General features: G+C 44.9%; 1 pseudogene; it reads left to right on the top strand.

The window, feature by feature from the left end:
- The first annotated feature begins 12849 nt into the window (after window positions 1–12849).
- Window positions 12850–13553, top strand: LOC119533188 (annotated as a pseudogene).
- The last annotated feature ends 779 nt before the right edge of the window (window positions 13554–14332 follow it).

Raw genomic sequence — 14332 nt, 5'->3', positions numbered from 1 at the left:
ACAATATAGATCGAAGCTAAAGAATGGGGAGCAGTTGCTTACTATGAGCAGAATGTTCAACTAGGTTGAACGTAAATGTTTGGAAATGAACAGAGGTGATGGTAGCACATTGTGAGAATAACTAACAGTGCTGAAAGGTACGTAAATGTGGTGGAAAGGGGAAGCCCAGTGTCACGTTATGTCACCAGAAGGAAAGTTGGAGGTTAAAAATGGGAATGTATAAAACAGTGAACCTTGTGGTGGACAATGTCCATGATTAACTGTACAAATATTAGAAATCTCTTCCATGAACCAGAAGAAATTGTATGACACTATAACTACAAGTAAATAATAGAGGGGCATATAGGGAAAAAATATACCTATTGCAAACTATATACTACAGTTAGTGGTATTTCAACGTTCTTTCATAAACGGTAACAAATGTACTATACCAATACTACGAGTCAACAATGGAGGGGGAGTGGTTAGGGGTATGGGAGGATTTGAGTTTCCTTTTTTTGTCTTTATTTTCTGGAGTAATGAAAATTTCTAAAAATAGAAAAAAAATTAATTGTGGTGATGGATGCACGGCTGTATAATGGTACCGTGGGCAATTGATTGCACACTTTGGATCTTTGGATAATTGTATGGTATGTGAACCATCACAATTGAAAAAACAACAACAAAAAACTAAAGGACTAAGACAAATAGGCTTTGTTTCTCCAGTCCATAGGAGTTTCCTGCATAGAGTATTGCACGGTAAATGGATGAAGCAAGGAGTAAATGAGTTCACAGAAGAGAACAGTCGTGAGGCCTTCGTGCACAGCACTTTAGCTGCAGATTTTAAAGAGTCGGCCGATCTTAGCTGCCCTTCCTCACCACCTCCTTCGAAGCACAATGGTCAAGACCATTGCGCTTCTCGCCCCAAGGGACCAGCTCTAGTGGTGCCAGCTTTCCTCAGTGACTCATTCAGGCAGTGGCAGATCTTGGCCGCAAAGTTGGGAGGCAGAGGGGAGCGTGTCTGTCCTCCTGGTCTGCTCTCTGAGGAGGCCAACTCTGCCATTCCAGGGCTCCCGTGTTAACTAATGCTGGTATGTGGTCAGATGGTGGCTTTTCTTGACCAGCCCATCCTCGGACACTTCATTCCCCCATTGTGTTGGAAAATTCCCCTATGGCTGTCACTGCACACATCAAGAGACCAAGATTTCCATGTTCTCAGAAGAAATTAACCAGCTACTGTCATTGTAGCCAAGCCCTTTCCTGGAATTTTTTACTCATCCTCTTAAATCCGTAATCCAATTCCCGGAAGACGAGTCTGAGGCTGGGAGAGTATTCTCCAAAAGCAAAGACATGAGCTGAGGCTAAGCCCAGTGCTGGGCACTGAGTCGGGGGTCCATACCCAGTGGGCGTGGTGGTCAGCTCAGCCTCAACACCGAAATCACTCACTGTCATCCACTTCCTGGCTGCACGGGGACACCTCCATGTGGCAGAATAGAGAGTGGGCCAAGGGGGCCAGCAGAGGAGGGCTTCCCTGTAGAAAGAGATTCCAGCACCCCACCCTTGATAAGAAAAAAAAAAAAAATGGGGGGCGGGCACAGACATAGGTTGCCCGTAATGGAAGGAAGTCTACCCGAGTTTTGCCAGATCACAAAATGGGGTGATGTTCACTTTTCAGATGATTGACATAGAGAAGTAAAGAACTGTATCCCAGGGGGCCCAATCCCAACAGATTTTATGGAGGATCCCCTGTTTCAACTCCTGGGATTTGTTAAAGCACAGAAGTCTGCTTGAAAAATAGACTACCCTAGAGTGCCAGGGTGGGAGCCATCCAATTTTAAATCTAAAATTTCAAGTGCAAGTAACTTCTTTGAGAAGCTCTACTTCTTTAAGCTTCTTTTTCTTGGAGAAAGAAAGAGCTACTTATGCACAAAGTAGCACTACCGGTAGGAAACCCTTAGGCCTCACAGTTTTCTTATCACAGATGATGAAGGTGAAGCTTTCTGTGATAGGATAGACTAGGAAAACAAACCAACTCCAAACTCATTCATTCATTCATTCATTTGTTCATTTATAAACATCTAATGAACACCTTGTACATGAACCAAATATCGTGCTAAAGATGGAGTATGCAAAAATGCATTAGATAAAATGATACAGCAAATATAGCAAAATGTTAAAAGTTGGTGGATCTGAAATCCGGGTAGGTGGTAGGTTGGAGTTCTCTGTAAGAGTTTTGTGTTAATTTTGCAACTGTCCTGTAAGTTTTACATAATTTCAAAATAAGAAGTTTATTTAAAAAAAAAAATGGATTTGCCATGATCCTGTCTTTACTAGCTTACAGCCCAGGAGGAGACATCCTCAGGGAAGCCAAGAATTTACAGCAGAGTACAGTTAAAGCCCAAACCGCAATAAGAACAAGCCATGGGAGCAAAGATGAGTGCTGATAACTACCCAGAGCTTCTGGGGATGCTTCACAGTAAAGGAGACCTGTCAGTTGGGGTTGATGAATGAGTAGGCGTTTTCTGGGCGATTGGACTGATGTTTTCATTGCAGACGTGAATGTGGCTCACTACACACATTCAAGTTTCAGGGAGTCAGGACCAAGGTGGGTGACAAGCTTTTGGAGAACATATACAACAACATCCATTAAGAACCATGTGCTGTTAGCACATATAGCAACTGTTAAAAATGCTGAAATAGAGTCCAGACTTCAACTAGAGATATGAATGAAGCAGATTTGGTTAGAACTAGGGCAAATTGGGCCAAAGGGTAATGGACAATACTGACTGTGTTTTAAAACTTCAAATTCCATGTGAGACCAAAGAAAGAGATGTTTAGTTGTTGCAAGATCTGTATTTCCCAAACAATTTAACTCATACGGTTTGTTCAAATACCATAATTTACATGAAACTTTTAATAGGAAGTGAGACCTGGTAGGTTTGCATAGGTTAGTGTGAAATAGAGACACATCCCAAAGTAATTTGGACAGAGAATAAAAATTTATATGCAGGGCCCCCCTGAGGAGCTGAGAGAAAATGCAGAGGTGTTGGGCTTCCTCACCTGGATTGTTGCTGATGTTCTCACAAACACTGAGGACTGGCAGTTTGATGTGCTGAGCCCTATCACGTGCCCTTATGAAACTTGTTACTGCAAAGGAGACACTAAACCTGCCTATAATTGTGCCTAAGAGTCACCCCCTGAGTGCCTTTTTGTTGCTCAGATGTGGTCCTCTCTCTCTAGCTAAGACAACTTGGCAGGTGAACTCATTGCCCTCCCCCCTACATGGGACCCGACTCCCAGGGGTGTAAATCTTCCTGGCAACACAGGATATGACTCCTGGGGATGAATGTGGACCTGGTATCGTGTGATTGAGAACATCTTCTTGACCAAAAGGGGGATGCAAAATGAAAAGAAGTAAAGTTTCACTGGCTGAGAGATTCTAAATGGAGCTGAGAGGTCACTCTGGTGGACATTCTTATGCACTATATAGATAACCCTTTTTAGGTTTTAATGCACTGGAATAGCTAGAAGTAAACACCTGAAACTATCAAACTGCAACCCAGTAGCCTTGACTCTTGAAGACGATTGTATAGCAATGTAGCTTACAAGGGGTGACAGTGTGATTGTGAAAACCTTGTAGATCACACTCCCTTTATCCAGTATGTGGATGGATGAGTAGAAAAAATGGGGACAAAAAACTAAATGAAAAATTGGGGGGTGGTGATTTGGGTGTTCTTTTTTACTTTTTTTTAATTCTTATTTTCATTTTTTTCTGGTACAAGGAAAATGTTCAAAAAATAGATTGGGGTGATGAATGCACAACTATATGATGGTACTGTGAACAATTGAGTGTACACTTTGGATGATTGTATGGAATGTGAATATATCTCAATAAAATTGAATTTAAAAAAAGTAAAAAAATTTAAAAAAAAATTAAAAAAAAGAAAAAAGATCCATGTGTGCGCTCTTTGCCAGGGAACCCAGGAGCTAGCAGCCCGAAGCAAGTCTTAATGTTTGATGGAGCCAGAAAAACATTTCAGGTCAGTGTCCTGAAGCCAGTGGCATGGTCAACCAGGGTCTGCTCCTTCTGAGGAAGAGGAGGGCCCAGCTCCCCTTAAAGCACGTAGGCAAAAAATGCCCAGACTAACAATGGAGAGGGTGTGCACAAGGGTCAGTCCCAACTTGCTGAGGGGTTTCATCTCTCACCCTTTGCTTAGGCCCCTCACTCCCTCCACCAGCCACATCTACTCCCCTGTCCCCCGAGCACCTGAAGAATGTTTACACAGGGTTCCAGACTCAGCTCAGATGGCAAATTTCCCCACACTCCCAGACCAAAAACCATTCCCTTCCTGTCCCCCCACCTCCACCTCCAGCAGGTGCCCATCTTACCTGCATCAGACGTCACTGCTCTCACTTATTTACACATCTATCTCCCAGGGTGGGAAGGTGTTTCTCATCTCTATAACCCCAGTGTCTGGTGAAACTGCTACTGAATGAATTAGGCCATGCTTGGCCTGGAGCCTTCTAATAGAGCAGAAAGATATTATTATTGCAATGTCCTTCCTGATAAATTAGTAGCATGTGTAATACTCCTGTTTCACACATAAAGAAGCGAAAGTGTGGAGAAGGAGGTGCATGCAGCACTCACTTCGTGGTGGATCCAGTGTAATGAGTAACTCCTCCATCTGGAGAACTTGCTGCGGCCAAAATTCCTTGGAGCCTGGCTTTTCCCCTAGGCCCACGGGCCACCCCAAATCAGACAAAATTCTAAACAAGCCAGAACCTAGCTGGATGGTTCCACAGTGCCAGGACCTTGCCTATTCCAGAGGGTTCTCCTGGACTATGCCACTAGAAGGTCAGGGCAGGGAGGAGACCTACCGTCCCCGTGCAGTGTCAAGTTCCCCCTTCTCTGTCGGCAGGCGTGGAAGAGCCTTAAGAAAATGGAGTATTATTATTTGTTTGTTTTTACAGCAACCCAGTCTCTAGTAACTGGGTTAAAGTCCACTTAGAGAAAAGGAGAACAAAAGACCTCCTGTTAGTGCTGGAAGTTTGCCTTTTAAGATATCACTGAGAGGAACTGGGAAGAAAAAAAAACCCAGCAGGGCAGAGGAAGCTGCAGGCCTTCAGGAACACAGCGGCACTTTGGAAAGGAAAACACAGCCGGCTTTCATCTGCAGCGCCCTATCTGAGCTGGCCACTCCCTTTGCTGCTGTTTCATGGCCCACTGCGGTGCTGACCATTGGGCACAGGCCTGTGCCCTATTCCTACATTCTTTGAATGCAGAGAGGCTGCCAGGGGCTGTGGCAGGGTGGGCAAATCTCCGTGTGCAGCCAGAAAAATCACAGTAACGGTGAGAGCTGAGAACAATGCTGCTGCTGACGACGATGATGACAAATAATTATACAGAGCTTACCATGTGCCAGATATTGTTCTAACATTACATATCATAACTCATTTATTAGACACCCAGGACGTTAGCATGCTACTTCCTCAGCTGGGCAGAAAGAAGGTGCCATGAGGTAGAAATCCCTGCTCTGTTTGGGAAACCCACTGGCCTCTCTGCAGGTAGAAGAACCGTGGGGCCAGTAGGCTCCACAAATGGGGTGGGACCAGATTTCTAAGTGGTAACTTCCAGAGTGCAAACTCAGGCTATCTGACTCCAAGACCTGAGGATGTGGTCCTTTTTCTCTTCAAATGAAAGAAGAAAGTCAGAGAGAGGCAAGACTGCAATTGTCTTCCCACAATCTTCCATCTGATCAGCCCCATCTACCTCAAACTTGCACCTGCCACTTTTATCAATCAGCTCTATGGAAACTCTATTCTCACCCACAGCCACTCAGACCACAAGGCAAGTCTGTATCATGATTGTCCATTCCGGTGTTGGCCGTCTTCACTTTAGTTTAGCTGGAATTTCTCTGCTCCAAGGTCAGAAAAGAGGCATGGGAACAGGAATGAGAAGACAAAAATTCCCTGGAATTCCAAGGTCCTTCCTCCATTCAGAACCACTTCACATCACCCTCTTCCTTCCCAGGGGTTTGCTTCCCTCCCCCCCTCCCCAATTAAGCCTTGGCCTGTGGGACCCGGGTGCCCAGAATGTGTGCTCTGTCCTGCAGGGAGGGCCTTCTGCTTCTCCCAACTCAAATAGTCAACACCGATCATTCCAGTCCCTAAACGAGGTATATTTTTGGTGACTTCTGATCAAACACCAATGATTCCCTAACAGGAACCTTAAAGGGAAGGCTTTATTGTGCTGCTCTCTCTCTCCTTCCTCATGGGTACCCATGTTCCACGGGATGCAGTGGGTGGGTGTGGGAAACAACCTGTGTGCCAGGAGCTCCTCGGTAGCTAAGCTGCTCCCGTGTGACTCTCTGGTTGTCTGCACAGCCCCTGTGTGTCTTTGCGGGGATTATCTGCACTAACAAGCAATAACACGGCAAACAATGGGGTAAGGGGACGACTTAAAAGAAGCCGATCCACTGCTCTTTGAGATGCTTCTCCCTTTGGCTGTCCTCAGGGGGATCAAGCCCCTTGTGGAATCACTGGAGATTTAAGGTCTAATTAAACTGCTGGCTTTGGGCCAACATGCTGGTGGCCCCTTGAATTTCCCAAGTCCACCCAAGCGGCATAAACACTAGACTGGGAATGTGTAGTGCTTAGCTGATCCTGCAAGAGCCATTCCTCATTAGCTTAGAGCCTGAGAATCTCCAGCCCTCAGGGCTCGGCAGGCGTCAGCAGGCGTGACCCTGGGAAGTATAGCTACTGGGTATGTCTATAACTAGAGTATACCTGTACTCTCTGGGCCACAGCTAGGAGGGTTTTGTGGACCAACCTCAACCTCCACTTTGGGGATTTCCTTCCTTTCTTGGCCCAATAAAGCCCAAGCTAACCATCAGAGGTGACCAAAGCTTCTTCTCAGTATGGCGCTCCTGATTATTGTCTGCATTTAAAGAGCATTTTGCTTCTGAGCATTTAGTTGGATCTTGCACAACCTCAAACATAGGATTGGAGTCTTTTCATATTTTATGGCTCTAGAGAATTTCTTGCTCACATGAGAGTCCTTTTCCAAGTGTAACCCATGAATCACAAACTGAATGACAGCATGCTTTCTTGAGTTTGAAAATCCTGTCCCAGCATTTGCTCATGACCCACCCCTTGGAGCTCAGCAGAAGTAAGCTGCCTGGGTCCCTGTGCAGTCCAGGACTGAGCAAACAATCCATGCCCCAAACCCCACACCTGGCCCCAGGACACGTTGGGATTATCCTATAGCCACATCCTAATGCATCAGAACCTCTATATGGTCTCATAGCCAAGTTTCCCCAATAGTTGGGGAATCCTGGCACGAGGCGGATGACTTAGGAATGGCCTTGTGAGCTCGGCAGCTTCACTCTCATCTCCACCACGGTCTGTGCCTGTAAAGGTAATCATGTTACCTGCTACCAACTTTTCCCCAAAGGGGGCCGTGCAAGTGAATTAATTAATGTTTATTGAACACTTGGAGTTCTTTGGAGAAAGGCCTTTATAAATATACGGCATGATTAAAAGATATCAGTTTCCTAAGTCTCGGAGGAAATACTTAATGGGATCAGCCCTGAATATTTTGATGATTGAGTTTCATTCTTTATTCAAATATGCACAGGCCTCCCATCACTCAACTCTGCTGCCCACTCTTGTTGTTAGTATCCTTTGTTTTCATTTCCATGGATCATAGAAGGTGTCCAACAAATGTTGCCTCCTCTGATGCATGCCCACTGCCTCCTGTCCCTTGCCACCAGCTTCTGGCCCCTCTGCTGAGTACTGAGACCCCCAATTGGCAAACCATCAGCCTGTTTTCATTCCTCTTTCTCCCCATTCTCTCTGGAGCGTGACTGCTCACACCCCCTCGCCTCCTTGAAAGTTTCTTGTTCTCTGATTTCCTCAACTAGACTGGAGTCCTCATCTTCCCCACACCAGTTCCCACCCCAGCTGCCCTCTTTCTCCATACCCACCTCCTGGTGCCCCATCTCCGGGTCCTCCTCTCCATCGCCACTTCCTCCGTTCAGGCCTCATGGTCCCAACCTGCCGGTGGGTGATGCTCCCAGACCTGAGGCAGGTGCGACATGTTTTTGCCCCTGAACTGCTCAGCCAACCTTTCTGCTCCACCTTTGACCTCTGGCCATTCTGTTCCCGACCCTGCTCTGGTCCCCTGCCCCTTTCCTGTGGCTGCTCCAGCTCGATGCTCCATGTGACCTGCTTTCCTGCTTGTCTGCCTTCCTGCTCGGTTCCCAGACCCAGCTGGCAGTCTCCCTCTGGACAGTCTGAAAAGCTGGCAGCAGACGCCCTTTTCCAGGACACCGTGTCAGAAGCATCCCTCGGTTCCATCCCCCAACAGACGAAGAGACACACATACACACCCATGTAGCTATGCACACCTACTGACATTCACAGATATCCAGAAGGACACAGGCACACACAGACATGCAGACACATGCATGTACACAGATACGCACACAGGCACACAAAAAGACATAGAGCCACACTCATACATGCAGATATAGATACAGATATACACATAGGCTCACACACTCATGTAGACACACGCAAACACATAGACACACACCTGCCTACAGACACACAGATAGAGACACAGCATGCAGACTTATGTAGACATACAAACACACGCTGATACACAGAGGCACACACATCCAGATATACACACAAGGACATGCAGATGGGCCCAGTTATACACACAGGCACAGACAAACACATGGACAAGCCACTGCCCATATAAATCTCCTAAAATGCAGAGCTCCAAACCCTAAATACCTATACACTCTTGTAGCCTCCAGGCAGCTACGTGCACACTGGGGACCCTGGCACCAACCTGCTTCCCCATAAGGCCTTCTGCCCAGACCCACTCCCCCCAGTTTGCTTGGAGCGCTCCAGTGGCCACAGCTTCCCTCACAGAGGTTCTTCAAGCAGCCCAGACTGCTGACCTTGCCCATGCCATTCAGCCCCCTTTCCTGGCAGCCTTTACTGGGAGTGGCATCTCCAGCCTCTGAGCTCTTGGGGGCTGTCCATGGCATGTTCTCCTCGGGGCTCAGCATGCTGCCTGACACCATAGGTGCCAGGTCAAGATCTGTTGAGTGACTGACTGTCAAACAGCCATTGTGATGGGCACCACTCAGCCCAATACAGCAACCAATTTTGCAGGCCCAGGGGTGAGCGCTGCTAGAGCTGACACCCAAGTATCCAAAGCCATCTTGCATGCTATTCATTTCCCCGCCTTGCTTCCTGAGGCCAGACACCGGGCTTTAGGTGTCCTTAACCCCTCAGTGCCCAACAGAGTGGCTTACACACAGAAGATCCTCAATGGCTTTTAATTAATTTGATTCTTTTTATTAATCACACACTTATAGCAAATTTACTTGAAAAAGAATAGGTTTTGAGGGTTTCATTTATGACATTATGAATTACATCTCCAAAATCTGTTCCCACTTTTATTTTTAAGATTTTAAGAATTATTTTCATAATCAGGAAGGGTGTACCCCCAGAGTGTTGACAGTGGTCTCCAGGGGAGGGATTGGGGGTGGTTTCTATTTTATTTTTTATACTTTTCTGTTTCTTCCTAATTGTCTTCCACAACCATGGGTTACTTTTATAACCATAAAAAGAAAAAAGAAAAAAAACAAACAGCAACCGTGTTTTCTTTAATCCTTACATGTATGAGCAGGAAGAGATGGGTCCCCATTTAGCTATTTCTTGGGACCCTCAGTACCCCTCTTGGCTCTGAAAAGAAGGCTTTCCTTGTAAAAATCTGTGAGGTCATAAAAGGTAAAGTCCACTGCAAACGGTTGTTCTGCTTTATCTTCGAGTGCCAGGTAATAGGGAACTTTTAATAAAAGTGTTTGGAGAGTTAATGATGGCGGCCGCTGTTAAACTTGCCAGCATGGGGTGAGGAACCCAGTGTGGCTGCCTCTCACCCGGCTCCTCCCCCGTGGGAGCCCCTGCCGGCCTCTCCCGGCCGCCTGTCAGCATGTTGTCAGGCCATATCTGTGCCAGACAAACAACACTCAGTGATGGTGGAAGCGACTGTTCCTTGAACTTTGCTTCAGACTCCGCCTGCCGGGGTCTCTGGAGAGGAGCGTTCACCTCTAGCCCAGATGAAATGGAGCTTCAGAGAAACCACAGTGGGGGCCACCGCCGCGGCAAGCCCTGAACTTTGTGTTTCTTAGACTGCCAGAATCACCGGCTGCTGAGTGTCATGTAACTCCCAAAAATGTGAAAGGGAAACCAAAGAACCAGAAGAACACAGACATCTTGTGGCTGGAGAGTCGGTCCAGAAAGTCTCCTTGGACGGTGCAGCCAGGTGTCCCCGAGGATGGCTGGCACAGAGCGTGGGAAGGTGGAGTGGGCCTACAACAAGCAGGCCAGGCCTGCTCCCAGACTGAAATTCTAAGAAACTCACAGACACAACGCCAAGTCTGTGAAATCCCCCTTATTCTGGAAAGGGTCCTAGGCAAATTGCTGGGGTTTCAAGTGTGATATTTGATAAGTACAAATGGACTGAAAATATCCTGGAGATTTTTCAGTTCTGTACTGGCGGTTGAGCCGCAGCCCGTCTCACCCCGTAAGGCGTCCTGCCAGTGGCAGCCCCAGCCTGGTGGAGCCAGCCTGTGTCCCTGACTGCTTCAGCCCTCCAATAAGCATGCTTCACCGGCTGGGCCAGCTCCACGTCCTCACGGGCGTCTCCCACTGCAGCCCTTCCTCAGCCTTGCCAGGGCAGGAAGACAGCAGTGGTCCCAGAAAATGCCCGGATAGCAGTGCAATGGCCCCCAGCCGGCCCTCCTTCCTTGCTTTCATTACATCACCGAATAGCAGCGCTGAAAAAACGTTTACTGCTTATCAACCCAATCCTCGTTTATAAGAGTGGACCCCTGAGACAAGTCCACTGAGGGCCAGGCTGGCCCTAATCTTGCAAACCTTGTGTTCCCAGGGACTGGCACATAAATAGGTATTGAGTAAGTAAATGAATGAATGATGAATTAATGAACTGACCCCTTTGTTCTCTTTTTATCTTCAGAGAATGATGCTTTGGGCAGGTCATGTTTTACTCTGTCCCCTCAGCTTTTCAATCAAATGAGCCCACCAGGGTTTGTTTCCTTCTAGCCTCACAAAATCCATGGCATCAAGTCAGCAAAACTCTGCAGCTCCCCAGATACCCACCCAGTATGGCTGGGGGCAGGGGCCACAACCCCTCTCTCAAGTATCAAAGGGTAGATTGCCTACAGTAAAGATTTACTAATGTGACTCCTGCCCTCCTGCGGTGTTATGTCTTGTTCTCCATCTCCCTTCCTTCCTCTTCTCCGCCCTGCCCTTTTCCTACCTCTGGAGGTATGGGGTTCTGGAAGGCCTCTGGTCTAGTTAGTAGGTAGAGGTAGGGGTGCATCTGTCTATGTCACTGTTGCCCCTTCTTGGACATAGACACTCTGTGGTGCCCTAAATTCTAAAGTCTGAACTGTAGGGCAGTGTACTCAGCCCAAGATGAATATTAGAGTCACCTGGGAAACTTTTAAAGCTATAGTAAGCAAATCAGTGTGGTATTGTCATAAGTACAGACATATAGACCAATGGAATAGAATTGAAAGCTCAGAAATAAACTCACAAATCCATGGCCAACTGATTTTTCACAAGGGTGCCAATGCTACTCAATGGGAAAAAAAATAGTCTCTTATAAAAATGGTGCTGGGAAAGCTTGATATCCACATGCAAAAGAATGAAGTGTGCCTCTACTTCACATCATATACAGAAATTTACTCAGAATGAATCAATGACCTGAATATAAGCGATAAAACCAGAAAACATCAAGAAAGAAAACCAGACTGTGTGCATACTGGACAAAGACATCAAAAAATTATCCTCAATATGCTCAAGGAGATGAAAGAAAATACAGAGAAAGAACTAAAGGATATCAGGAAAACAGTGAATGAACGAAATGAAAATATCATTGAAGAGATAGAAATTTTAAAAAGGAACCAAACAGAACTACTGAAGTGGAAGACCAGAATAACTAAAATGAAAAATTCCCAGGAAGGTTTCAACAGCAGATTGGAGCAGGCAGAAGAAAGAATCAGCAAACTCGAAGACAAGAAAGTTGAAATGAGTCAGATTGAAGTGAAAAAAGAAAAAAAGAATTATGAAAAGTGAAAACAGCCTAAGAAACCTGTGGGACACCATCAGGTATAACAATATACACATTATGGGAGTCTCAGAAGAAGAAGAAAGAGAGAAAGGGGCAGAAGGAATATTCAAGGAAATAATGACAGAAAACTTCCCAAACTTAACAAAAGAAGTGAATATGCACATAAGGATAAAGCTGAAGAGAAATCCGCTCCAGTGCATACTGTTCAAATGCAAAGGACAAGGGCAGAGTTCTGAAACTGCAAGAGAAGCAATGTATTATGTGCAAGGGAATCCCGATTAAATTAATTTCTGTTTTCTCATCAGAAACCATAGAGGCAAGAAGGCAATGAATTGAAATGGTTAAAGCTCTAAGAGAAAACAGTTGCCAACCAAGAATTTTGTATCTGGTGAGACTTCCTTTAAAAAATCAGGGAGAGATTAAGACAGTCCCAGACAAACAAAAGCTGAGGAAGTTCACTACCACTAGAGCTCCCCTACAAGCAATGTTACAGAGTGTTCTTCAGACTGAAAGAAAAGGACACTAGACAGTGGTTCAAAGCAGCATGAAGGAATACAATGTTGTGAACATACAACGTGCAAAGATATAATTTATAACAAGTACAAAAAAGGTGGGGAGACAAAGGGGACAGGAACAGTGTATGTGTATGCTATTGAAGTCAAGATGATATCAAATCAGCTCTCCATGTAAAGATGGTGGAACACGATTACAGCTTTCCGCTGACTACGTTCAGCCCATCTAGTAAACTTGTCCAGATTGAATATGCTTTGACTGCTGTAGCTGGAGGAGCCACTTCAGTGGGAATTAAAGCTGCAAATGGTGTGGTGTTGGCAACTGAGAAGAAACAGAATTCCATTCTGTATGATGAGCAAAGTGTACACAAAGTAGAACCAATTACCAAACATATAGGTTTGGTGTATGGTGGCATGGGCCAGATTACAGAGTGCTTGTGCACAGAGCTCGGAAACTAGCTCAGCAACATTATCTTGTTTACCAAGAACCCATTCCCACAACTCAGCAAGTGCAGAGAGTAGCTTCTGAATTGCAAGAATACACCCAGTCAGGTGGTGTTTGTCCATTTGGGGTCTCTTTACTTATTCGTGGTTGGAATGAAGGATGGCCATATTTATTTCAGTCAGATCCATCTGGTGCTTACTTTGCCTGGAAAGCCACAGCAATGGAAAAGAACTTTGTGAATGGGAAAACTTTCCCAGAGAAAAGATATAATGAAGATCTGGAACTTGAAGATGCCATTCATACAGTCATCTTAATGCTAAAGGAAAGCTTTGAAGGGCAAATGACAGAAGATAACATAGAAGTTGGAATCTGCAATGAAGCTGGATTTAGGAAACTTACTCCAACTGAAGTCAAGGATTACTTGGCTGCCATAGCATAATAAGGAAGTGACTGAGTGACATGGAATTTCAGATAATCTATGTACTTGAATTTGTTTCAAGTATGTTTTGTTTTGCAGACTTTGCATACTTATTTCTACATGGTTTAATGGACTGATGTTTTTAAAATGACACTTATAAATCATAATAAACTGTTAAATAAAAAAAGATGATATCAAATCAGATTGTTTTAAATTTAGGGGTGCTAAATTTTAACACCATGGTAACCACAAGGAAAACATATGAAAAATATATCCAGAAAGATATGAGAAGGAACTCAATATGGTACGTTAAAAAAAAAACAAAAACAAATTAATATGAAAGTAGGCATTAACAGAAAAATTGAGGGACAAAATGGTATAAGATTTACAAAGATTAAATAGCAAAATATCAGAAGAAAGTCCTGAATTACCAGTAGTTTCTTGAAATGTAAATGGGTTAAACTATCCAGTCAAAAGACAGAGATTGGAAGAACAGCACTTACAAAAGACTCACCTTTAATTCAATTACGTAAATATGTTGAAAGTGAAGGCTGGGAAAAAAAATACTATACAAATAATATCCAAAAGAGAGAAGGGATAGCTATATTGATGTCAGATAAAATCATCTTTAAGTCAAAAACTTTTGGGAGAGACAAAGACGATCATTACATACTGTTAACAGGGTCAATTCAACAAGAAGACACAAGAATTATAAATAAACATTCACCTAACGACAGGCCCAAAATATATGAAGCAAGGATTCACCAATTTGAAGGGAGAAATTGATGGCTCTACGTTAA

Source organism: Choloepus didactylus, chromosome 4 (genome assembly GCF_015220235.1).
Source record: "Choloepus didactylus isolate mChoDid1 chromosome 4, mChoDid1.pri, whole genome shotgun sequence".
In the NCBI taxonomy this organism is placed as follows: domain Eukaryota; kingdom Metazoa; phylum Chordata; class Mammalia; order Pilosa; family Megalonychidae; genus Choloepus; species Choloepus didactylus.
The sequence above is the reverse complement of the archived record's forward strand: the minus strand, read 5'-3'. Positions and strand labels throughout refer to the sequence as shown.